General features: G+C 49.9%; 1 long non-coding RNA gene across 1 annotated transcript in view; it reads left to right on the plus strand.

Moving 5' to 3' along the window:
- LOC115599302 overlaps window positions 1-16,883 on the plus strand; it is a 60,874-nt gene extending 43,991 nt beyond the window's left edge. The window contains exons 4-5 of the long non-coding RNA XR_003988292.1: window positions 8,844-9,001; window positions 16,626-16,883. This is a non-coding gene — a long non-coding RNA (uncharacterized LOC115599302). The remainder of the gene's footprint in view (window positions 1-8,843; window positions 9,002-16,625) is intronic.
- Window positions 16,884-26,802: the final 9,919 nt, after the last annotated feature.

Genomic DNA, 26,802 nt, shown 5'->3' on the forward strand with positions numbered 1-26,802 from the left:
GCTGAAAGTCAAGGCCAGGGATTTTCCCTTCCACGGGCAGAGGGTGTGGATGCTTCGCTGCATCTTCTCAGGTCCCTGCCTTTATTTTAGGGCTGTGTTCTTCCTCATCCCTAAAGCTCAGCTGCAGCCCCTTCCTCCAGGTCAGGGGTTCTGGGCCTCTCATCTCATTCTCTTGTTCCTCTGAGCTCCCACCACTCCTGCCCTATACCTTGTTTAGGGGATGAAGTGCCCCAAAACTGAGAGATCTGGGGTGGTACTGAGCAGGCTGGAGACAGGCACTGCCTGGTTGTGTTGGGTGCTCAGCCTGGGCTGGGGATGAAGGTCCCAAGCAGAGGAGAGCCAGGGAGCATCACAGAAACCTTCAGTGGTGCCTGGCCAAGTCTTGCAGAAGCAGGGGAAAAGCACCCAAAGCTCAGGGAAAGGCTTCCTTCAAAGCCTGCAGGAAAATGCATTTCTCTGATACATAAAAGGCCTGCAAGAAAGAAACCCAGCAGCTGTTTGCACAACTGCAGATAAGGCCTCACAAACCCAAACCCAAAGGGATTTTATCCCCATGAGTTGTGCCTAGTGAATAAAACTGCAAGAACAAGCACAAAGAGAGGGAGAGAAACATCTGCCTTTGGAAGTCTCAGGTCTCTTTGGGCTGGATCCTTTGGGCTGTGTAAAGTTGTGTAGCTCCACTAACTTCAAAAAAAAAAAAAAAAAAAACAAAACCAGAATCAGGCTCTGGTTTACCAGAGTTGAGCTCCTGAGCTTTCTGATCAAAACTCATCAGTGAGCAGGAGCTGCAGGCAGGGTTAGACAAGTTTGCTTTTTGCTTTGCTAGCTGAGATTTTACAGAAGGTTTTTCAACCTGGGAGGTATTAAAGACACTGAGGTCTTTCAAGTGAAAGCTTCCTGAGAGCAGAACAGGCCCTGTTTACCTTCTGCAACCTTCAGCTTCCCAGCATTTTCCTATCTATAGAGCCTGGCAGAACAGCAAAGAGAGGAAGATGTTTCTGCTCTTCAAAAGGCCTTTTTTTCCTGCTTTATTCAGCACTTTTAAGATACTGGTTGGAGTATATCTCCATAGGTACCTTCTGCAAAGCAATAGTTTAATATTCAAAGGAGAAAAGGGGTTGCCTTGCTCTGGTTTAATGATGTGGAGGCATTGGCCAAAGCCTTGGAAAATGGTGGGGGTGAAGGAGAGGTAAAGACGTTTTTGGAAATTCCCCCCTCATTGTTTTTCTAATCAATCATTCCATATTTTGAAGATAAAAAATACTAAAATCAGAAAGAGGGGTGGGAAGAAAGGACCCACCTCATAGGGAGTGGAGGTGCAATATTTAACATCAAAAATCGTCGTTTCCAAACTTGGATGGAATGTAAACTCTGAGATACATCCAACCACCTCTTACAGATGGTAGGAGTAGATGTGGATGGATGCAACTCTTCTTCTGAGTGCCAAGAATGCTTTGGAGACAGAGGTTTTCTGCATTTTTCTTGGTACAGACTCTGATCTTCAGAATCTCACTTTAAATCTTCAGCTGGCAGTGCCCTGGGCTGACCAAACCAACTCCTGTTTGGAGAAATAAGAACTGAATCCTTCTTCTGCCACTCCATAACTCCCCATTGAAATAAAAACTTCTAGAACTTGCCAAGTCAGTGGAGCTTTTGCCATTTCCCTCCTTTTCAGTGGATTTAGCTGTCCACAGATCTCAGGAAAGCAAGGGACACTTCCAGCTTTTGTTGGGAAATTTCTTTTGCTCCTGAAAGCAATCCTGCAATGCTCCACAAATGCCACATTTGCTGCTCCCCCCAGCCCTTTCATGTCCCTCTCTGTTTAGTCCTGAGAAGCTGCAAAGCTCTGGAAAAAAGCTGGATGACAGCTCTGGAAAAAACTGCAAGTTCTGGAAGATGTCAGGTGAGAGGAGTCATTTCAGTGCTGGGTGGTTCTGCAGCACCTACAGACAAATGGATGTATCAGGTGGATGGAGTTTGGGCAAAGGTCTTTGGTTTCCTCTCACTGCTTCTGGATCTGGAGATTTATTTTTTATTTTATTTTTTACTCGAGATCTTGAGTAGGGAAGTTCCCCTGTCTCTGGCTGCTATTAACTTTTAGAGGATAATCTCCTTAACACCATAAATGCGAAACTGCTTTGCCATGCCCTTGGCAGGTATAATTGCCTGTAGCCCTGTAAAGAGTAACAGCCATCTGGCAGAAGGTACTGATGCTGTGAGGAGATAAAAAAGATGGGCAAATCCCCCAGCACAGGTTGCTTGCCTGGCAATCTGCTCCAGCCCCTCTTTGCAGCTGCTTTCAGTGTCCTGGCAGGAGCAGCTTTTGGTTTTAGCCAGCACAAGCCCCACCTGAATTTATGACAGACAAGGAAGCTGAAATACTTCTGCTTTGCTGGAACTGGCAAACAGGTAAAAAGGAGCCTGGTTGAGATCAAACCTGTGGGTTCCAGGAGAAACCTTGCTCAGGTTCTGAAGGAAGTACATCCCCTGCTAATAGCATCCTGCACATCACCAGGGAATGCCCTGCCTGCTCCTCAGCACCTCTGGTTCTCCTCATCATTATAATCCTTGTAAAAAATGGCAGATTAAATGCAAAGAAGAGCAGACCTGGAAAGGAAACCATCCCTGTTATCCACAGAACCAGGGCACTGGGGCAGCCAAGTCCAAGCTTCTCCCGGGGCATCTCTTGGCTTCAGCTTTGATCCAAAAAACTCTTGCTTGGGTGGGAAAGACTCCAGCTCAGTTTAGTCACTGGCATTTCTGATAAGGCTGCTGAAACAGCCCGTGGGAATGGTGGGCACTGGGAAAACAGGAATATTTTCCAGCAGGTGCCATACTCATTGTACAGCAGCTGCCAACACGGCTGCAGTCGAGTGGCACCTGGAAGGATGTGCTCAGGAAAAATCAGAGAAAAATCAGGAAAAATCAGCCGTGGCTGTGACCATCCAGGTTCTGGAGCAAGGAAAAAGGATGTGGAAGGAGACAAATTCCCTGGCCAGTGCTGTTCCCAGGCTCTGACAGAAAGCGGGAAGCCTGAGAGCTCGGAAAGAGTTTTCATCCAAATTCTATGACCCAAGATACCCAAATAAAGTTCAGATCATCTTCTGAAAGTCATTCACATTTAACAACCCCTGCAGGAAGGTCATGGCCAGTGGAGCAGTGGAGCAAAATCTGTCTCCAAACTGTGAGAAAAGAAATTTCAACTTTTATGTAAGTGAAGAGCTGTGCTCACAGCCTGGTCTGAGCTCTGCTCATGGTTTTACCATTGCAGCTTTAAAGAAAAAGTGCTGCCAGTGCCCAGGGATGGTGCAATGGCACAGTTTTACCTTCTGGCCCATTTTTGAGGAAAAAGCCTTTTTTCAGGCTTTTTACCTGAAGTCTACCAGTGGGTTCTTAACACCAGCCAAGGTTAAAAAAAACAAAACCAAAACCAGGATGGTCTCTGCTACAGCCAAGTCTCCTGAGGATGCCTACAGGAGGTGATAACAGCCACCACCAGAGCAATGCAGAAAAATTTAGGGAGGAAAAGAGCTTGGTTCACTCCTTGCTCTCAGTGATCTTGTCTGTAACCTCTGGGGGAGATCTGAGACATCTCCTCCCAGACAGCTGGATTCACATGGCCAAGCTCTTCTCCACAAACTTCAAACAAAGCTGCACCAAAGAGAAGTTGCTGCATCCCACTGCCTTCCTAAATCCTGCCCTGGTGAAGGTAAAATCTGAAATCCCTCTCAAGAGGATTTGGCAAACTCAGCCCATCCAGCAGCACGAAGCTGCCCCAGGCTTTGGGGCCACCTCCCCCATGAGATCTCTCTGACACAACTGCAGTGATTTTATGGATGCCAACTCATGGCTGGGATCTGGGGATCATTTTCTAAATGTCATCTGACTTAATTTTACTTTTTTTTAATCTGTAGACAAGTTGTCAAGGACTAAGACTGTCACAGAAGCATTTAAACAGCTCAGCCCTGCCTGCTGCTAGGTGCTGGTACAGCTGCACCCTCACTAAAAGTCTCACAGGAGGATTTGCTCCAAATGATTCATATTTAGCCCTTTGCTTCCCCCTAAATTGCTTTCCCTGACCTCATTTAATAGTTTTCTGAAGGACACTGACACTTGCTTTTCAGATTTCCATCTAATCCTTCTCCCACTTTGCATAAATCAGGACTAACTGCACTAAAGTCTCTTTCTTCCCCAAGCATTAAGCAAAACTGCTAAAACCACCAAGATTTATTTCAAACACTGGCTTCAGTCCTAGCAGTAAGTAACTCTGTGCTCAGCAATTGCTCCTCACTTCCAGGACCTGGGCTTTGCTGCTCTGGGTGCTCCTGATGCCTGCCAAGAGCTGGGCTGACCCTGCAGCCTCCCAGGATCTGTCCCCCCCCCCTGCCCCTCTCCTAGCCCCAGCTCATGGTGTCTGCCAGCAGCTCCTCCTCCTTGGTTCTCTGGGGTTGAAAGGGGGTGGTGGGAGCCAGGGGGCTGAGCAGGCAGAGCCACAGAAGCCTCTGAGATGCTGAGAGCCCCAGCAATGGGCAGAGACCTGAGGCAGTCCCTGGGCTGGGGGACTTTGGCTTCATCCAGCCACAGCTCCATGGCATGGGTTGGAGCTGGTGTCATAATGTGCTGCCCCGAGTCCTGAGCTCCCATTCTGCCAAAACCCCATTGCTGGAAAGGTTTGTTTTCATCATGCTGCTGTTGTCAACCTGGTTTTGTTGAGCTTCTTCCCTGCCCTGTGTAAGGACACCTCTACATCTCTGCCCTTCCAGACCTCTCCTACACGCTGTCCCCACTGCTGGCTGGGGTGGCACCAGCCAGGGGACTTCATCTTGCTTTATGAGATGAAGAGTAAAATGAGGACTGCAGAGCCAAATGCACCTCTTAATCCACCTCCCTTCAAAATCCCTGCTGGAGCCAGCCCAAGGAGCAGGGCTGCTGGCAGGATGGGGGTGGCTTCAGCCGCAGAGCTGTCCCCCTGCACCCCAGGACCCTGCTGCTTTCTCTCTCACCTCTTTTCCTCCAGCCCTTGCAGTCCATGACACTGAGTTCATCCCTCAGCTGCTTGGTGAGGTTCCCCTGAGATCCATTCAGGGCAGCCACAGCTTCAAGTATTTTCCATACCAATTCCCCTCCTTTCCAGGGAGTTTTGGGGCCCTTAAAGTCTGCACTAACATTGTGATCAGCAGACAGCACTGGCTGAATTGCAGCTCAAGCAGGGGATGAAACAGCAATCCCTCCCCAGCCCTGTCCCAGCTGAGCATCCCATGCCTGTGCCTGCAGGGTGGCACAGCCCTGATCTCTGAGCATGTGTGCACCCAGCTCCTTCATGGCATCACCTGCATCAACCCCTCCAGAAAAAAATAATAAAAAAAATAAACCCACCATATGCTATAGGAAGAGAAACTAAATCTGTCCTGTTTACCAGACCATCACATCTCTGCTCTGGGGCTCTGGGGGCCTTGGGGGAATAAGAGTCTCACAAACCATTTTCCAGGCTTGCTGAGCAAACAGAGATGAAGAGAAAAACCCAGCAGCAGAGTCACCTAAGAGCAATGCCCCTGAGCTGTCTGCACTGGGGAGGATTTCTCATCCAAGTTCCTTTGTGTCACTGTTCACTCCAAAGTCCTGCAGCTGGGGAGAGGCAACAGCCCTGGTGTGTGGGGTTGGATTTGTGATTCCCTGCAGAGGGAGGGGCCCCTGCCCTGCCAGCACACCCCAAGGCATGCGCCTAACCCTATCTTGGCACCTAAAGGTCCAAGCTCACCCCTGACCTGTCCTCTGCAGTGCAGGCAGATGGAGCCCAGCTTTGGGACTCCCCTTGTAGGGCAAAGAACAACCTGTGGTGCAAGGCAAAAAACAGAGAGAGCAGAGCAAGGCAGGCAGTGTGATCTCCAATAGATTGTCAGGGTATCTGTGTAGATACAAATACACAAATCCTATCCTATTCTTCCTATATTTCCTATACACCTACACATATATTTCCTAAATTCACCTATCTTTCCTATCCTATCCTCCTTCCTACCCTATCCTCTTTCCTATTCTTCTTACCCTTCCTATCCTATGCTATCCTATGCTATGCTATCCTATCCTTTCCTATCCTATTTTCCCTATCCTTCAAATCCTATCCTTCCCATCCAATCTTATCCTACCTTAGCCTATCCTAGCCTACCCTATCCAAGCTTGAGGCATGGATTCAGCATCTTATGGAAATCCATTTAATGAGCTTTCTTATCCCTTCCTGGTGTTTATCTCCCTTACACACAAAAAAATCACCTCCCCCCCCCCAACTTCTCCTGGCAGCAGCATCTCTCCTGCTGTAGAGCACTGGGAGGGGGTGTGAGGGGTTGGGGTACCCTGTGCTGGCACATGGCCAGGGGGTCCTGAGCCCTGCTGGGGGGCTGATGGGGATGGAGCCCTGTGGGGATGGAGCCTGGGGTCTGCTGGGCAGGGCTGGGGGTACGTGGTCCCTGCCTGCACCCCCCAAAGGTCTCTGTCACTTTAATGACCACCAGCATCACACAAAGCCTGAATGGTAAAAAGGGGGGCATGGGGGGGGGAGAGAAGGGGGGAAATTCACTGGGGATAGAGAAACGTGTGACAAAAGCTGCAGATATTTTCATCAACCAAAGGCCAGGACATAATAATAATAATAATAATAATAATAATAATAATCACTTTCCCAGCCCAGAGGAGAAGAACAAGACCAAGGGTTTCTTTTCAAGGAGCTGAGACAATGGTGACAAAGGGCCACACAAGGTCAGTGACACTTCTGCAGCTCATGTCAGCTGAGGAGCTGGTCCTGATCTGTCATCTCCCTGCTGCTCTCTGACAACTGAGACCAGGAGGCACAATCCAGCTCTGTGTTCCTGAGCTGCAGAAACCTCAATGGGGCTCCACAACACAGAGCCAAAGGAGCCAGAGCTCAGCTGCATTCCAGGACCAGGCTCCCTGCCTCCTTCCCTGCCTCCTCTCTGGTGATTTGCCATGACTGTCACATTTCTGTGCCCCTACCCTGTGCCTTCATCACTCCCTTTGGCTCATTTGCATGGAGGGGAAGGGAGAAAAGCTCTGTTGACTCTGTCCTGAAAAGTGCCAGGGGTTGGCATGCTGATTGCTCTGGTCATTCAGAGAGGGCTCTGGAGGTACAGACACTTTCAAATCCTCATTTGAAAAGAAAAAAAGCAACAAACCAAACCCAAACCCCAACCAAGAAGTGGCAGCATTCTTCTATGTGGGGTCCCAGCCAGAAAATGTGGCAATAATTAGATCCCCTCCTCAGGTCACTTCTGACCAGCTGGGATTTGCTCCTGGAGCTTGATGCTCCCTTGGCTCCACTCAGGTTGGTGTCAGGATGGGACAGGGACATCCCATCTGTCACCTGCACATGGGATGGACACCCTGCAGGAACATTCCAGAGGGTGGTCACACCAAGCTGGGTGACAGTGCCCCTACAAGCTATGGGATGGGGGCTTCACCATCTCTTCCTTCTGCTGTTTATAAAGCTGGACAAGAGGAGCAAGGGAGCACTGCAGAGCCTGTAATGGCATGAGTGAGATGGAGCCAGAGCTGCTGGGTAACACCTTAACTCCCCTTACAGCCACAAAACTCAAGGATTACCAACAATTTCCCTTCAGCCTTCAGCACTGCTTTTGTCCTAGGGTTGCTTCTTCCCTAGATTCAAGGGCAAAACAGATCAGGGTTCAAGCTTCATTTTAGGCAACAGCCTAAAAAGTCACCCAGCCCAGATGATCTCTTCATGTCCTTGGACAATTTGCATTCTTCCTGCTCTTCAGCCACCCCTCAGAAACTCATGGTCAGAGCTCCCAGGAGGGCAGTGGGGGGGTGTAGACTGCTCAAGATCAGGAGCTGGGCAGGAAGTCCAGGTGTGGACCAAGATGGTTTGCAGCCACCTCCTTGTCATTAATGTCCCCTCATTAGAGATTTGCAAATGACTGCTGCAGCTCAAAGGAAGTTTTGTGCCTGCCCAGGAGACAGGGTGAGAGCCTCAGGGTGCCACCAACCCTCCAGGTCACCACAGCCCTGGTGAATCCTGTGCCCTCCTGCCTTGGATCCCAGCTGAGCCACTTCTGCAGCACCCAACACCACTCAGGGCAGAGCCTGCACTTCTGGGAGTGCTCTGGGTGCATTGTAGTTCTTTTGTAAGAGAAGTCACAGCAGTTTTCCAAAGCCCCCTGAATGGAGGCTGCATCCCTTCCTACCCTGCCAGTCCCCCCTCTCTGCAGCTCTTGATTCCTCCTCCCAGCTGGTGGTGGCTGATGCTGTAATTCCCAGGATGAAAGCATCCAACCTCTGTGCTCCCCATGGCAGCAACTTTCCAAAGGATGTGCCTGTCAGGGGAAGCACCACTTTAATGGTTCTGCCCCATTCTGGTGCTGGTTTCACTGGGCTGAGAGGCAGTGGGGGGATTAAGGGGCTCCCATGTACCCTTTTTTCCTGTTACCCACCACTCCTTGCCCTTTGCCTTCCTCTCACATGCAGGATGGGGGGACATGGAAAGAACCCCCCCAGCAGTTCCTGTGGCCATCCCTGGGCCAGGACTTGCTGCTTTGGAGAGGTTTTGAGGGGGCTGAAGGGGTGAGTGAGCATCCTGGTGGGGAAGGCAGGAGTGAGGGGGGAGGAGGGGAGAGAAACAAGAGTAAACATGAATTGGGAGGATTTTCAAAGCCAGCAGAGGGCCTGGAAAAGGACAGGCTTTGAATTCTGCATGTTCTTTTAACTCAGCCTCTGATTTGAAGAGGCCCCCGAAAGCCTGGTAAGCCTCATTGAACTTGAAAAGCTACAAGCTTCCTTTCTTCCCCATGTGCTTTGTCTTCCCTTATCTCATTCAGGGGACACATTGCTCCCACCTCGCTGCAGAGAGGACCCGGACACAGCCCTGGGCATGGAGGAGAAGCAACAACATCACCTCAGCTTCCCAGGAATCCCCCAGACAACAGCCAGGAATCATCAGGGAGGTGCAAGGCTGCAAGGGTCAGCTCAGATCCAGGTTAATCAGGGGGGGCTGGGGCTTTCCCCTCCCCAGACTGAGCAGCCAGACCCAACTCCCAAAGGAGCTGCTAAATCCAGGCTGCAAACCCCTTCCTGAGCCCATCCTCAGAGACAGGGCTTGGTTTTAAGGGGTTCTCCTCCAAAGGGGCAGATCCCACATTGAGCCCCTCACAAAGGCAGCCCCAGAGGACCTGAGCTCTTGGGGAGAGGGGAAGGTTCTGAAGGAGCTCCCACCTGCCCCCCCACCTCACTGGTGCTGGCTCCTGAGGGTAAAATCCTGAATATTCCCAAGGGTGATGGGGCCAAAGCAGATGGGGAGGTGCCTGGGGCTCTCCTCTGAGGTTTTGCACAACTTCCCCCATGATGCCAAATCCCTGTGCCCACCTTGCTGCAGGGTTCAGCTCCAGGCAGCTTTTTCTGCAGGTTTGAGCTGAACCCCTCAACCCAGGACCCAGGGAGGACTCAGCAGGATTGCTCCATCACATCCACCTAGCCCTGAGGCAGGATTTATCAGTTCCTGGCAACAACTCTTGCCTTCAGTGAGGCCAAGGGTGCAGCCCCTGGGTGCTCATCTTGTATAGAAACCTCCTAATATCTGCAGGGGCTACAGGAAATCTGGGGGAGGGCTTTGGACATGGGGGGGGGGCAGGTTGAGGACAAGGGAAATGGGTTAAAATTTGAAGAGGGGAGATTCAGGTTAGACATTAGGAAAAAATCTTTAATTTGGGGGCCCAGGTTTCTCAGAGAAGCTGTGGCTGCCCCATCCCTGGCAGTGTCCCAGCCCAGGTTGGATGGGGCTTGGAGCACCCTGGGCTGAGGGAGAGATCCCTGTCCATGGCAGGGGGTTGGAATGAGATGATTAAGATCCCATCCAACCCAACCCATGCTACGATTCTATGGTCTTACTGGGAAGGACAGAGTCCCCAGATGTCCCAAAATACCTCAGGGGAACATTATGCTGCCAGTTATAAGCAATGCCCCCTGTCCATGTTATCCCCTGGTGCTGAGCCTTCATAGCAGAAATTTGCAGGGAGATCCTCCCCTGCAATCTGCAAAGAAAAACCTAAAAGTCAGGGCCAGTTGGGTCTTTTCTGATGGATATTGCACTACAAGGCAGCTCCCTGCAGTGCTTCTCCCACGGGGTGAGAAGGGAGAGGGTGAGGGTTTGGAGGCTCTCCCTCCATAAACAAGTAAAAACTCAGCTATAATGAGAAAACCTTTTGTGACATAAGGACCTCTGCATGTCAAGTAAATTCATTACACAGCAACTCGAATGGCTCTGATGGCCTCGGAGTGTCTAATGCAATCCCAGAGGGATGGGAGAGGCCGTACAGCTGGGCTTCCCTGCTTAAAGAGAGCAAAAGAAACAAAAAAGGGGGTGACAAGAAACTGAGGGGCTTTCTCCCAGGCACAGCAAAGCCTGCTGGAGTTGGAGGGTTCAGGAAACTCTCTGGAACTGATTCTGGAGCTGGCAGTGTTCCCTAGGCAGAGTTCCTGGGGCTCCCCTGGGATATCTACAACCCTGGGATTTCTCCCATCCCTCAGCCATCACCTTGCAGGGGGAGGTCTCCTATTAAACACAGAGGAAGGGACAGCAAACCCTGCAACCCCCAGACTCATGAGATTGACTTCCAAGTACGCAAACCCAGGGTGGGTTTTTTCCTTTGTGCTCTGGCACCTTCGTGCTTCCCCTGTCTGAACTGGGAGCCAGGGGTGATGGGGTTTGCTGGGGTCAACCCGGACTAAACCCCAATCCCAGATATTTTAGGGCAGTGGGATACCTGGGTCAGCTCTGCAGCCATCCCAATCCCAGATAATTTAGGGCAATGGGATACTGGGTCAGCACAGCCATCCCAAGCTACTCCCCTGATCCAGAGAGGGTTCCTCCAGGAACTGTTGTCTGCCTTGATGGGACTCGTGAGGATTTCTGCCTCCTCAAGCCCTGCTGGGAGAACCTTCTTTGTCTTCTCTTCCCCTCTGGGTTGCTTTTCCCCAGCCCCTTCCAGTTTCCCAGGGCCCTGACTGTTTCCCCAGCTCAGTCTGTGCCCCAGACCTGCAGATTGACACTCACAGAATGAGCCAACCCAAGAGCCTGGTGGCCTGGGGACTTCAGCTTAAACCTCTCACTTCAATTTGGAGCTTCAACCTTTCCCCAAAACGACACAAGATCCCTTGCAAATGAACTGGAAACACCATCTTGAGGATATTAAACCACCTCTTCCCAGGTCCTGAGACCTCCAAGTCCTTCCCTCTGCAGCTCTCTCACCCCCAACCCTGCAGACACCTTTGGAGGACAAATTCACAAGAAAAGGAATTTCTCTCAGGGGTGACAGATAATCCTAATAATCCTGTAATAATCCTAAGTAGCAGAATGAAAAAAGTGAATCTAAATTCTCCTTGGAGAGTTTGCTGTTAGGACATCAACCATGCCTGAGAGTGATGGAGTTCAAGGTAGGCACTGGCAGTAGATTTTGGGATAATTTGGGTTTTTCATTAATAAAGTTGGAAACCCCAGCCCCATGGTGTCTGTTTGTACTCAGGTATTTGTGCTATACATCAGACTAGACAACAGCCTGTTTCTCCTAAAGTTATGGCTGAAAATGTAGGCTTTGTCCCACCCAAAGGGGAAATTCCAAATGAAAAGGAAAAAAAAAAATTCATTTAATCTGTGGATGAATTAATTGTGTTGGGCTCTGAAGGATTGTCTGTCTTCATTATTTTAGTCTAGGCTAGATTAGATTAAATGAGATTAGATTGATGGATGGGGGAGGAATGAAAGGACAATATATTCTCTTTTTAAAAGTAATATCCAAACTAATTACAGTCAGATGAATTTCACAAGAATATAAATCTCACTATAGTTTGGTGACCACCAAAGGCTCTTTAACCTTGAAATGGTTGGGAATGAATTTTAAACCACATGTAATTACTCCTCCACACCAGGTAACTCCTTTACAATATCCTCCTAGCACAAAATCCTTCATACTGAAAGACATCCGAGTGGATCTCTCTGAAAACTTCAAAGACTTCACAAATAACAGGAATTTGGCAGCAAAAAGGTCCTTGGCTCAGGAGATCTCATTGCTTTACAGACAGTTTTTTGGGCTAAGTTTCAAATGATTTTTGTGTTAAGGCAGAAATACATCTGTCTGCTTCTGTGCAAAAGGAAAAAGGATTCTCTGTGGTGAGATGACACCTAGAAGGCAATTCCTGACTGGATCAAGTGCTTTTCCAGCTCTTCAGAACAAAGGAGTTGGCTCAGCTTGGAAACTCAGCCAAGTCAAATTGCAGAATTCCAGTCAGTTGACAACAATTGGGAGTTTCTGAAAGCAAATCCATTCCTTTACCAAAACTGAGCAGTTTCAGCACAGAAAACATCACCTGGGGCTTAAAAGATTTAATTTTTTTTTTTTACTGTGCACACTAGAAAGATTTCCCTCTGTCCAGGCTCATCTGAAATGCTCTCTAGAATTCAAAAGGGGTTGAAAATTTAGTCCCAAACATAAATTCCTACACAGCTTCAGGATCCTGATCCATATCTGGTAATTAACCAGCTTTAAATATCAGCAAACACGGGCTGCTGGATGAGGAATAGTATAACTGAGCCAAAGGCAGGCTAACCTGGTGTTCCTTATCTTTTTCCTTTTCTCCCTTTTTTCGTTGTTCTCCTCTTTCTTTCCTTTTTTCCTCATCCTTCCCTTTTCCCTTTTTTCCTCATCCTTCCCTTTTTTCCTCATTCTTCCCTTTTTCCTCATCCTTCCTTCTTTCCTTTTTTCCTCGTCCTCCTCTTTCTTTCCTTTTTCCCTCATCCTCCTTTTCCTTTTTTCCTTTTCCTTTATTGTCCCAATCTGGCATTATTTAGGCCATATTTTGCAACTGGGAATCTCTGTTTTGACCCAGTTCAGCTGTTCTCTCTGTTAGTCCCCCACCACACAGCTGTGGTCCTTCTCTACTGGCAGCCAGCAATCCCCCAAAAATCCCCAAAAAAACCTTACAGTGGAGTTTTCCCCACTCTTCATTATCCCAACACTAAGAATCTTTTTCCTTCATTGACCTTTACTTTGGAGCCAGGAGATGATGGAAAACACAATCCATTGGTTCTTTTGGTTTTGTTTTGGTTTTTTTCTTAATTAGATATTATCCAAAAGACATTTTCTCTCCAAGCAGCCAATAACCCCACTGCTCCTTCACCTGCAGTGACTGCACCTGGATTTCTGGGCTCCATTTCAGCCCAAGTGTGAATTTGGGAGCCCTGGATACCTTGTACCCTGGTGCCAAAGCCAACACCCCCCAGGGCAGTGCCTGAGCCTGCAGGACAGGGATGGGTGACACCCAGGGATCCAGGGCACCCAGCACTAGGAAAGCTGCTGCTGCCTCCCAGCAGAGCCTGAGTTTTCCCCTGGAAGGAAATTCCAGGTTGTCAGGGTTTAACACTGGGCTGGCAATTAAACTGAGTGACAGATTCTCTCTATTAATCTCTCTCTCCTCCCTGATAAAGAAAGGAGAGAGAGTAAGGGAGAGAGACTGATGGGTTGGAAACTAAACTGCACAGCTTTAATGAAACAGGAATGATAAATAGGACAAATTACTAAATCTATACAAATATACAGGAAAATTGATCCCATGTTCCTTCCCCCCTTTTCCCCCAATAACTCTCACATCCCCACCGAGGCTGCAGGGCAGCCCTGGGAAAGCCCAGGCTGGAATCCTGGGGTCAGCAGGAGTTGGGAGCTGGAGGCAGGAACACAGAGATATGGGCTGGGATGGATCAGGAGCACAGGCAGAGGAAGGGATGGAATCCTCCCAGGATGCCAAAGGAAACAGGGAATGGGTGAAGGAAGGGAAGCAGGAAAGGCAGGAAGGGCAGGAAGCTGGAAGCTCTTGTGATCCCTCAAATTTATCCTGAGTATGAGGTGTATGGGATGGAATCCTCTGCTTGGTCAATTCTGGCATCTCTCTTGTCCCTTCCTCCCCAAAGGAGGCTGCAGGTGGGACCTCTTTATTCCTTCTGGAGGGTAAAATGTTCCTCAGAGCTGAGCAGTGTCCTTGGCTCTGCACACCAGGCTCTGGCTGGAACTATAACCATGGAGTTATCAGTCCCAGCAGCAGACACTGACTGAGAAACCTGCTGTGAATTTCAGCAAGTGCAGCTGCTTACAAGAGACTGAGCTGAAAGCAAAAGTACAAGACAGAAAATCCCCTTTATCCTGGCCCAAACCAGGACACAGATGAGCACCAGGGCCACCCAGCCCCTCCAGACACCCCCCAGCTTTTTGCAGCCCATCCCTCCTGCTGACACCTCTTGGCTCCTCTCACTCAGAGCTGGGGTTTATAAACCTAGGGTCTGGTCTAGACATCACTTCCTGAGCCTGAGCAGCACCTTCTGCCTGCTGGGGAATGAAATCCTGCAGGATTCAGGCTGCTTTCTGCCCAGCAGATGGAGGGAAAAGGCACCGAGAAGAGACCTGAATGAAGATGTTACGGATGCTGTGAGCCAGGATAGCTGCAAAAGGACCCAGGGAGGAAATGTACTTGATCTTATCACCTGGTTTATACCACAGCCTTGTTCAAGGCTAATGAATAAGCTAAGAGATCCATTTCTGGGTTTCTAGGAGGAAAAGATGGATGATTTGAGGGGAAATCCTGAGTCACACAACTTGTCACATTGCAGCAGTAAAATCAATACATCTTATTTTAATGGGATTTCCGGGAATTTCACACCATTCAGTAGTCAAGAAGAGTGACACTTCATGAATAAAGCACCAGTTGGGTTTGGGGTTTTTTCCCCCCTCTGTGCTCGAAACCATGGCCTCAGTGTCATGTAATTGCATTAATAAAGCATCCCTGCCCCTAGGAGCTGCATTACCCTGGAAAACCACCAGAACAATTCGGCTGAGTCCTTTTCCATGCTTGCAAAAATTGGAGCCCAGGTGGTCAGGAGCATCACTCTGACACCAACACAGACCCCACGAGGAGGAAACCTCTGTTCCCCTTGGCACCAGGGAACCATTTGGGTTGGAAAAGCCCTTTCACCTCCTCAGGTCCAACCATTACCTGTAGCAGGAGGAGCCATTCTTGCTCCTGAAGCTCGACGAGCTGCTGGTCTCTTCCAGGACTCCAGCCACCACACAGCACTTCCAGGGTAGAAGTGTAGCAGGATGAGCCTTTCTTGCTCCAGAGGCTCGACGAGCTGCTGGCCTCTCCATGCCTCGCACCAGAGTGAGCTGAGGTGCCTTCTGTGGGTGTGTGTTTCACCTTTATTGGTCCCCTGGTAATAGGGGGCCTGCCCTAACCAGGCACAGGTGGACTCACACCCACTCTTTGGCAACTCGAGGCACCTGGTTTATCTTGTTTCTCTACAATTACCCCAGTACTGCCAAGTCCAGCACTGCCCCATGGCCACACATCACCCCCTGGATCCATTGGGAGACCTCAGTCCAGAGGGTCCCTGTCCTTGCCTTTCCTTCCACCGAGTCCTCAGAGTCATAAACTCAGCACAGTTCACCACCTCCTGCTGCTCTCAGAAAAATATCAGCCCTAAAGCAAACCCTTTACCCCTGAGAAGCCAAACCCAAGCCCAGCCATCATTTCATGTTCCTCCTGGGAACCTTTCAGCCATACCCAAAGGCACCAAGCACATCCATCTCCCAGATGGAGCCCCAAAAGGGGGTCCCTGTTCTTCTGTCAGCACCCACAGAGTCATTGACTTACAGGCACCAAATCCCTCTTCCTCCTTTGGGTGTCAGATTTACCAGCCCAGCCCCACGAGGAACCTAAAGGTGTCCCTGATGTGTGGATTTGGCTGAAGTTATGGATGCTGAAGGAAGTTCTGAGCACAAAGCTCTGTATTTTTTGAATTAATGCTTGAGTATCCTGTCCCACTTAGTTTAACCAGACCTGCTCTGCTTCCCACCGTGATGGTTCTCATCCCTGATCCTCCTCTTCCCCAAACTGGGATGACCTCAGCTGCATCCCTGCTTACTACTCCTTTCCATGACAATTTAGCATCCTGGCTCCAAAGCCTCTTTGATCCTGCAGGGCACACACACCTAGGAAGAAAAACTATGCCTCCTTCTTTCCAAAGAAGTGATTTTGCCAGCCCTGCTCTGCTGCAATCACAGCCTGGGTGCTCCAAAGCCTCCCATTTAATAAGGTGGCTGCAAAGCTGAGGAAAACCTGGAAGTCAGGAGAAAGGCTCTCAGAGCCCTGTCCTGTCCTGGGGCAGGAAGTGGGGATCAGGGAGCCAAACTCCTCATCAGCACATGGGAGTGATGGGAGGGAGGGAGCCAGGAGGAATCACTCCTGGAACATCTTTCTGTTGCTCAGACTGAGCACCTCTGGTAGCACTTTTTTTTTTTCTTCTTTTTTCTTTTTTTTTTTTCTTTTTCTTTCCTTTTTTCTTTCTTTTTCTTTTTTTTTTTCCTTTTTTTTTTTTCAGCCTTGTAAATCTAATTCTTTCAGAGCAAGGGGATGATTTTTGAAGTGGGGGTTAATCCAAGTGTTAATCTTCTGCGTTTCATCTGAAGTAGAGAAACCCAAACCATTACAACATCTCCCTTCTCAAGCCAGGCTCGTGGGTGACTTTGAAAACTTTTTTGCTGATGTGTCTGTCTCACCAGCAGTGATTTCTGGAAGCCCAGCCCAGCCACACAACCTTGCTTGGTGCATCAGCTCAGCCAGAGCATGTATTCCATACCTGCAACCACAGAGGAAAGGAAAAGGCAAGCTCCCCAGCAGCACCCACTCCTTCACCCTCACCCCCAGCACCACCACTGAGAGCACAGAAAAGCTGGAACAACTTCAGCCCAGCTTCTGGAGGGACCTCAGCACCTCCTGCCCTCCCCCAGAGCTGTGTGGTCTCTGGTGGGAAGGGGTTGGATGTCCCATTGCTCCCCTCTCATGGGGCTGGGTTGGAGGGGCAGATGGCAAATGGGGATTTTGGGGGAGTTGTGTGTAGCTTTTCTGTAATATTTGCATCAAAGAGTTCCACGAGATGCTAAATAAAAAAAAAAAAGCCAACTCGGATGGAGAAGCTTTGTTGGTCCAGGTGGGCACAGGAGCACACCCACATCCGCAGGGAGAGGGGGAAAAGGGGAAGGGAAAAGTCTTCTAAGGGGGTGTCAGGCCTCTGGTCAGGCATCTGTCTATCATTTCCTCTTGGTCCTCAGCAGCACAAATCATCCAGCTCCAGCTGGGTTATCTTAACAAGCAGGGATTCAGAAGATCAACCTCTGCAATTCCTGAATGTGCCCAACCTTTACCAGAGCAGAGCTAAACTTTAGGAAGGAAACTTAGGTGAAACTTCTTAGGTGAAACACCTTTCCAGGTGTCCAAACAAAACAAGCACCTTTCCAGGTGTTTCTTACCTGGAAAACCTGTGTTGCTTCTTCCATCCCTGTTTCTCCAGACTTCTGCTTTAGCTTCCTGTGCTCAGGGCTGATTGCAGAGCTCTGGCCATCATCTCCCCACCACACAAGAACCTACCGAGGGTTTGAATTCTGGAGATCCCTGCTCAGGAGGCAAAACCCTCCTGCCCAGCTGTGCAGGGCCAAGCCACATCTGTCCCTTGGCAAGGGTGACACCAATGGTGCCTCCCGTGCCCTTTCTACCCAGGACAGAGCTTTGCTGCTCCAAAGGCCCCCAAATGCTGCTCCTCACACCCAGGGGAACCTTGGCTCTGCCCCTGGGGATGGAGAGCTGGGTTCAGCCCCTTACTTCCCCTCAGGTGTCCTTAATAAAGACTGAGAAACACCTACAGGTGCCCAGCTGAGACATGGAAATTCCAGCTGTGGGGAGATCCCTCCTGAACTAGATTCCTGATGGAGATGGGTCCCTAAAGATAGGAGAGCTAAAACCTGGGTTCTGCTCCAGCATCCATCCCCAGGATAATAATGGTCCCTGCTCCCAGCCCCTGCCTGGGTACTTGGCTCTCTCTGCAAGCTCCTGGGGATGGGAAGTGGCTCCTCTCATCTTTTTGTCCACCACAAAGCCCTCATCCCAGCTGGAATCTGAACTGGGAAGATCTGCTAGGGAAAAGCATGACTTGTGCCATACAGCTTAGTGTGGACTTCATGGAGTTTGCCCATCCCTTCCAGAAATCAGGCAGAGAGTTATCAAAATCTCACCAGGAAAAAAACCAAACCAAAACAAACCCAAAAAAACATCCAACCCAAAGCTCAGGTGCTGTAGCAAGCCATTTCCTGGAAAGGAAACAACAGTTTTTACAGGTATAAGTGAAGCCAGATTTTCTACAGATGCAGAGAAATTCTTCATTTTGCGAGTTGGAATTGTTGTTGGGTTTTGGGTTTTTTCTGTTTTTTTTTTTTTTTTTTCCATTTTTTCTTTTTAAATGGGGCAGGGGAGGGGAGAGGAGGTGACAGGAAATGTAAAAGATTTTGGAAACATGAACTGAATAGGTCAAGGCACGTCATTTTCCTGAACCAAAGCAGGAGGCAACAGCTTGAAACTGAAATTAAATAGACCACCTGCAAGAAAAGGAGAGGAAGGAGAGATGGGGATGAGGGGAGGGAGGGGCAGTGCTGGCATGAATATAAACCACAGAGGTTTTAAAAGCATCCGTCAGTGAATTATTAAAGATGCTGTGCTGCTCATTTCAGGTTTGGACATCTTGGCAGTTGAGATGGGAAAGGTGCCAAGGCACATGAGCACCAATTCAATACTTTTTTTTTCTTTTTTTTTGAATGCCTGGCAGGCACCTTGCCTTGCAAACACCAACTCTGCTGAGTGCTTGGAGGAGAAGGGAGCGGAAAAGGGATCTCCCCCCAGCTCTGTCAAGTGCTGAACGTGATGGGGGTGTTTATGCAGAGGGCTCAGGGTCTACTTGGAGCATTACAAAGTTCTCTGCATTTTCCCTGGCTAAATTGTCACTGCAGAATCCCCCTTCCCCCCCCCCAGCCATGCAGGGCACTCCTGTCCTCTGGGCTGCAGCCTCCATCAGCTCCCCAGCTCAGCTCCCAGCTTCTCCTCCATACTTTGAGCTTTTGCCTCTCCTGACCCACATCTCAGCAATCCTCTCTCCTTTGGCCTTTCTCAGCAACCACCTCCCCCAGGCCTTCAGGAGCATCTCCCTGGTATCTCAGCCCAGGGCTGGTTCCTGTCCTCCCCCTGCCCAGACACAATAAATCCTTTATCCCTGAGACAGGCTGGGGGCTCCTGCAGGAGAACTGAGGCACATCCCTGGTGGCCTTGGCACTGCTGCCTATCTGTCTGGGCCATTCCAAGCCTGGTGCCTGGGGCTCCCTGTGCTGCTGTAAATCTCATCTCAGCACCCGCCCCTCCTGCTTCCTCCCTCCCCACTTTGGCCAACACTGGGAAATGGGGAACGAAGCAAAGGGAAGCTTGGCAGAGGGTAAATCTGATCCCTCCCCATGACCAAGCAAAGGAAACCACAGGGGCTGCCTTGAGAAGGGTGCAGAGAAGGGAGGAGAAGGTGGCAGGAGCAGGGGAGGGGAGAAACCCAGGAAACCCAGGAATTGGCAGGATGTTTGTAAATAAAATAATAATAACCGGGGAAATAAGCTGAGATGCAGAATGTGAGTGATCCTGGAGACCATTAAATGACAAAGTCACTGTGTATGCCAACAAAACCCCAGCCCTGATGCATATTCATAGCAGCCCAACCACGTCCCATCCTGCCAGGACCCAGGGGCTGGGCTTGGGAAAAGGCTCCCATGGAGCCAGGGGGAGACTCTTTGGTGCCTGACAAATTTGGGAAGGCTACAGGCGTTGAAATCTCTCTTTGTTACTTAACAAACATGGAAGTAAGGGAATGCCATACCTCTTGTTATGGAAATAGCATAGAGTGCTGAGGATATATGATAAGTCTAGGAGAGAATTACAAACATTCAGGGCTGAGCCCTTTGAAATCTCTGGGAGTTTTGCCACTGATTTCAATGGGGGCTTTGCAGAGCCCCTACAATGGGTGCAGTCATTTATCTGCAGGTCTCCATGGGGTTCCCTTGGCCTGGGCAGCCCCACTCCTCCCCAACACCTGGGAAATGGGTCTGAGCTCTTCTGGATGTGAGCATCATCCTCACTTGAAGGGGCAGGTGCAGAGGGGGGTGAGAGCCACAGGTAGAGGCAGGGACAGGGCAAAGAGAATGTCAGGGGTTGGAAGGGACCCCCCTGCCAGAGCAGGACACACAGAACACATCCAGGGGTGTTGGAAAGGCTTCAGAGAAGGAGATTCCAGCACCTCTCTGGGCCAGGGCTCCCTCAGCCTCACAGCCCAGAAGTTTCTCCTCCTGTTGAGGAGAAACATGTTTCCCATGTTCCAGCTCCAAGCCATCATTCCTTGTCCTGTTCCTGGGCACCCCTGAACAGAGATTGTCCCCTTCCTCTTGCCCCCCAGCCCTCAGCTATTGAGGGACATTCAGAGAACCCCTCTCAGCCTTCTCTTCTCCAGCCTCAACAGCCCCAGGGCTCTCACTCTTTCTTCCCAGCAGAGATGTTCAGAGTAGAAGCAGTGAATTACAGAATGGCACAGGATGGATTAAAGGCACTAGAATTATGGATTAAAGGCACTAGAATTAAAGAACTTGCTCTCTTGGTCAAGTTAGGGTTGGAATTTCCAACCCCAGCTCCACCTTGGAGGAAGGCATTGGAGCGAAACAGATGACTTGGGAGTTACCTTAATTGCAATTATCACCCCTGACCCATCTGACTCTTGCCAGGTGATTTGTCCAGCCAGACCCTTCTCTTTATGACTGTCTTTAAGACACCCAGGAAGAAGAAAATAAAATACTGAGGATGGAGGAATGGAGACAAAAAAAAATGGTCATAAATCTGTCCTGCCACTTTGAGGAGCAAGTGGCCCAAAAGCATTTAGAGCAGGGATTTATCCTGTCTGTGTCTTCCACCTTGGGAAGGCAGAGCTCCCAGCAGGGCAGCAGAGAGGATGGGGAGAAAAGAACCCAAAAAACCAGCCAAGGACTTACAGGAGAAGCCACTGATGTGAATGACAGTTTGCTGGTGGGAATAAAATGTTTCTTGTTTGTGCCAAGATGGAGATAACGGAGTCAAGAGGTCAAGTGGTGTGGGAATGCAAAAGCCCTGGGGGAATAATGTAGGAGGATAAAAAATGAGGGATGGGGGGCAGCAGTGCCACAATAGACCAACTCCTGATCCAGAAAGAGCTCAGATCTTGTCTGTATTTAAATATTGACTGATAATTTCACTCCATTACCTCCCTGGCCAAAAGGGATGGAGATAACCTCCTCTGCCCAAGCCCTTCTTCCTCTCCTGAGGGGCAGGTCCTGTGTTTGCTGATCTGGGGCAGGGGAAGAGTTGTCCTTTCCCATCCATCAATCTTTGAGTCATTTGCACAATTCATGGAGCTATTTAGATACTCAGGCGTGACCAGCACCCAGGAACTGACCCTGGAGCCACTGGAACCCTCAGATGGGAGTGAGGGGGCTTGGGGGGAGCAGCAGGACAGGGAGTGATGCTCAGGGCTTCTCCCAGGGCTTCAGGGCCAGGTCACCCATGGATACCTCTGTTCCATCACACCCCTCAGTCCCTGGCATTTGGGAAGGGTTTTACAATTTAGATGTAGTGGTGGAAAGGTGGAACAGAGCTGGGTCCAGGGCCCACAGTAGAGCTGGGCAGTGAGGAGGAGGGGGACAGCAGGGAGGGTGAAAGCAGCCAGCAGCTGCAGGAATCTATGGCAAGGAAAAGGCTGTAAAAAAAACCAAATAACCCAAACCCATGTGGTTTTTTAATTACATTTTCCCTCCTTTCACCCTGACACAATTTGCTTAGCAGGAGGAGGGGCTGTGCTGAGGCTGCCTCCTCCCCTCTGCCTCTCTGAACACTTCTGGGGGGAAAATTTCCAGTTCTGAATTTCTTGTCAGGTGTGACATTAGTCCTGGGTCACCCACGGGGAGCAGAAAGCACCCAGGGCTCCCACCCACCTTTGTTTTACTGTCCAGCAAAGTGCTGATCAATATTAGTTATTGATCAGGGATTATCTGAGCTGCAGCCCCAGGGCTGGGACCTCCTGCAGCATGGGACAGACAGGGAGAGGTCCCCAGGCACCAAGTGGGCATCAGCTGCACACAGTAAGGGACTCCCCAGCTCTTTCCATGGGATAATGAGGACCATCCTTCAAGGAAAGGGGGGAAAAATCTATTTATGTGGCTAATAACACGGGAGGAAGGAGGAGGTTAAATAGCATGGATGGGCTTCTCATCATGTGGGAGGTGTAGGAGAGGACTGCTGCATTTCATGGTAGGGAAACTGAGGCATGGAATGTTAAACAACTTGCCTGAAGTCCCTGGGCAAATCAGAATGGAAGATTCAAAAGCTGAGCCTGGCTTCCCTCCCTTTTCTCTCCCATTTCCACATCTTCCCATGGCTGTGAAGCCATTTGCACTGATGTCCTGGGCCTGTTTACTGAATGCTGGAACTATTTATTCCCCTTTCATCCAGGCACAAAGTCATTTGGAGATGCTCTCAGAAAAGCCCCCAAATCCAAACCAGCACCATCCCAGCTGCCTGGCATCCCCTACCACCAGATGCCAGAGCTTGATGTGTCAGCAAGAAAAGGATCAGCTGCTCCATGTAACTTGTTGAGTTTGCTGTATCCAGCAGAAGGAAAACCAGGAGGCTGGTGCCAAGCCTGGTGTTTAAATAAGGTGTCTGGTGCTGGCAAACATGTGTCCAGCTCTGGCTGGGTTGTGCTTGCTGTATATTACAGCAGCTTCCCTGGCTCACTGTTACCAGATTAACAGCATGGGAATGTTCATCCCTTTAATTCTCGGCAGTCTGAAACCAGAAGGGAGCATGGAGCAGGCTGACAAAGCAAATCTGCTCCATAAACCCTGCTCTACCAGCAGCTTTTTTATTAAAGGAAGTGGGAGGCACCCTCAGCTGGTTCCTCTGGCCCTTGCTCATTAGGAGCTGGGCAGTGCTGCCCATGGAGGGGAGGAGAGCAGTAATAATAATCACAATAATCATAATAATAAAGGAATAAAAGTCAAGGTGTCAGTCAGGCTGCTGTTTCATTGCAAGCAAAAAATGTGAGCCAATTTCCTTTCCAGGTTTAAAAGAGCAGGAAGCATAACCTCAGGGTACAACCAAATTCAAGGCAAGTCTGAGGCTTCTCCCACCTCCCAGAGAGGAAAGGAGCTCAGGACACAGCTGCCCCAAAATCCTGGGCTGAGGTTGGCTCCAGGTACCAAGTCTCAGCCTTACTCACAAAGCCACAGCCACACTGCTGAGTGCATTCTGCAGCTCCAGAAACCCCTGGAGACCAAATCAAAGGAGAAGATTGTTTGCCCACAGTCACACAGCTCAGCCCTGAGCCTCTGGTACCACCCCAACCCATCCTGTTCTGCCAAACCAGAGTGCCAAGAGCATCCCCCCTGCTCCAAACCCATCCCAGCATCCAGGTTCTGTGCTGCCCACTGCTCCAGCAGAACACCAGCTCAGAAAAACACTCACTGGGGGAAAACACTTGTTATCCACAGAAGCAACAGGGAAAAGGGAAGACCTGGCCCTGCCTTCCCCATCTCCCAGCAGCTTTCACTTTGGAAAGCAGAGGTACAGGGATCCAAAGGTTGGTGGGAAATCCCAGCAGGTAGAGTGGCTCAAGGGGCTCAGACAGTGAGCAAAGGGGATGGAAAAAAGCAAAGCATCCCCCAGCTTGGGCTTCCCCCAAAAGAGGTGTTTGTAAGGACCCAAACTTGTCTGGTACCAAACATGAGGTGAAGCCCAGCAGCTGGGGCTTTAGCAGGGGTGGCCTCAAGGCATGGTGAGCTCATGATTTTTACTTCTACCTGATGATTCATGAAAAAATCCCCAAGGAAAACACCCCCAGAGCTGCAGCAGGACTCTGACCCCAGCATTCAGCACACCTGGCACAGGACCCACAAGCCCTGGTTTGCTGGCCCCACAGTTACCCCCTAAGCAGCTGTTTTGGAGGCTGCATGAGAAACACATGTGAGTGTAAAACACCTCCCTCCTCCTCTTCTCCTGTTCTGCAGACTGCTGTAGCCCTGACCCCATCCCGTGAATGCTGCTCTAAACCCCAGAGCTGGGTGATAGGGATGCAGGAAATCCTTGGATTTCCCAAGCTGCAGCATGGGTGGGTTCCATCCCTCATCCCCCTCCATGCTCCTGGTGGGATTTCAATGCCCTCTGTGTTTAACATTGAGGTGAGGGATGTGGTCACCCTCTGAGGACATGCACCTCAACATCAGCTCCTGAAGGCAGAGGGATGCTGAGTGAGCCTGAAGGGTTCTGGGTGAACCTGAGATCAGGGCTTAAAGCCAGGTAAAACCTGATGAGAGCAGCTCTGGCTGGAGCAGGGCCTGATCCAGAGGCTGGAATGGGATAACTTGCACCTCCATGTAGCGGGAGAAGCCATTCTTGCTCCTGAAGCTCAACGAGCTGCTGGTCTCTTCCAGGACTCCAGCCACCACACAGCACTTCCAGGGTAGAAGTGTAGCAGGATGAGCCTTTCTTGCTCCAGAGGCTCAATGAGCTGCTGACCTCTCCATGCCTCACACCAGAGTGAGCTGAGGTCTGCTCTGTGGGTGTGTGTCCCACCTTTATTGGCCCCCTGGTAATAGGGGCCTGCCCTAACCAGGCACAGGTGGACTCACACCCACTCTTTGGCAACTCGAGGCACCTGGTTTATCTTGTTTCTCTACACCTCCAGGTTGCCAGTTAGACTTTGGCTCCAGTGGGGAGAGATGGAAAGTCACTGTCTGCTGGCCAGAGGTTGCTCAGTCTCCATCCTCAGGGATTTTCAAGACCAGACTCAGGAATCTGCTCTGACCTCAGAGCTGCCCCTGCTTCAAGCAGGATGTTGGACCAGAGACCTCCTGAGCTCCCTTTCAACCTGAATTATCCTGTGATCCTCATCTCAACAGTTTCCCAAGTCACACAGCACAGCCTGATACATTTCAAAATAAAAAAAACAGCAATTTTTTTTTTCTTTTCTTTTTTAAGAATGGAAATGTTCACGGGGGAAAGGCTCAGTGGTGATTATTGATGCCCCAGGAAAAAAATCAGGGGTTCATCTGGGCTGGCACATCCCTGCAGTGCCCCTGGCTGAGGCTACCACTGCTGAGCACCTCTCTGTGCTCTCTCTGCCAACACTGATTTCAACATTTCAGTAGCCCCGTGGCCACCAGCAGTGCTGGGCAGGATGCTGGGGCATCCTTTTGCTTGGGCAGAGGTGGCTGGGGACAACCTGGTTCAAATCCCAGCTACCCAGCAGGGTGAAAACTGTCTGCACTGGTTTGCAGTGGGGATATTTCTGTGTTGGAGCTGGCAGGGGACAGGAGAACCCCCAGGGGCTGAGCTCAGTGCCACTCCTGATGCTCTCAGGTCACTGGATGAAAGTATCCAAAGAGCTGTAAGTCCTGCAGCAGCCAGGACAAACACCTTCCAGCCTGCCAGCATTCCCATGAAAAATTGAAGTGACAGAGACAAACAAACAAAAACCCACAGGTTATAAACAGGGAACACCAGTGCTGAGCTTCAATATTTGATGCACCAAGAGCGTGTGTAAAAAACCCTCCAATTATACATTATTAAACCCAGCTCTTTGTCAGGTGTTGTGAAAACAAATGTAAAGAGAGCCCAACAAAGGCCACGGGGAAGCAGGAAAAAAGAAGAAAGGCAGCAAAGGGAGCAGAGCCTGTGCCCTCCCACCCTGCAGACCCCCAGCCTGATGGCTGATGCCCCTGATGCTCAGCCCTTCAGATGCCAAAAGCAAAAGCTCCCTCTTGGTGCAGCCCAGGAACCACTCCAGGGATGGGGCAGAGGGATTTAACCCTTCCCACTGAGTGCTGAAATGAGCTGGGTGCTATTTAGCTGTGCACTGACATCCTTCAGGGGAGCACCTGAGGTTATGTGGGCTTAAGCCAGATTTCTGGTCCATCTTTTTGGTTGTTTTTTTCTGTTTGTTTGATTTTTGGGTTGGTTTTTTCAAGGTTTTTTGGTTGGTTGGTTGGTTGTTATTTTTTTTTAGGTTTGGATTTTTTTGTTGTTTTGGGCTTGCGGGGGGTGTTAGTTTGGGGTTTTTTTTGTTTTGTTTTGTTTTTCTGGGGGTTTTTTGATGGCTTTAATGGCTAAAGCCCCAAATTAGCACAGGAGGCCCTACACAAGGTCCACCAAGGCTCTGTGACACTGGGGACAGAGGGAGGGCACCCACAGCATCGTGGGGTGGTGGGGCAGCAAGATCTGAGGTGCCTCTGGGGCTCTCCAGGTGAAGGGTATCTCTGTCAAAATGCAGATTCATTTCTGGCACAGCAGTTTGTGGGGAAGGCTTGGTTTTGACAGACTGCTTCTTTGAAGGCTTTTCTGAAAGGAAGTTTTGAAGTAATCCCTCTGACATTCTCAGGTTAAAACCCTTTGCTTTTTAAGTCCAAACCAAGATTTCAGCTTGAACAGAGTCTGCTCCAGCCAGGTGATGTTGGGTGGCAGGAGTTACAAAGCCTCCTTCAGAGAACCTTCTGGCCACAGCCTGACTCAGGAGGATAAAGGCACAGAGAAGGATTTTGTATTGACAAAATAAGCACTTTCTTCCTTGAAAGCTGCCTCTATCATTTATTTAAGCATGGTCAATATTTATCAGGGTGCTAACATGCACATTAAACTTATTGTGGGTCTGATGCCCCGGGCTGCACAGAGCCAGGAGAGCTCTGGAGTGAAGCATGGCAGGAGCTACAGCAACTCTGCTCCACTTGGGATATTTCTCCAGCCCCTCCAGAAACACCCCTTATCTCCAAGGCAGACACTCCAGGTTTGGCCATGAGCTCTGAGGCT

This window comes from Calypte anna, chromosome 18, assembly GCF_003957555.1.
Source record: "Calypte anna isolate BGI_N300 chromosome 18, bCalAnn1_v1.p, whole genome shotgun sequence".
Taxonomy (NCBI): Eukaryota; Metazoa; Chordata; class Aves; order Apodiformes; family Trochilidae; genus Calypte; species Calypte anna.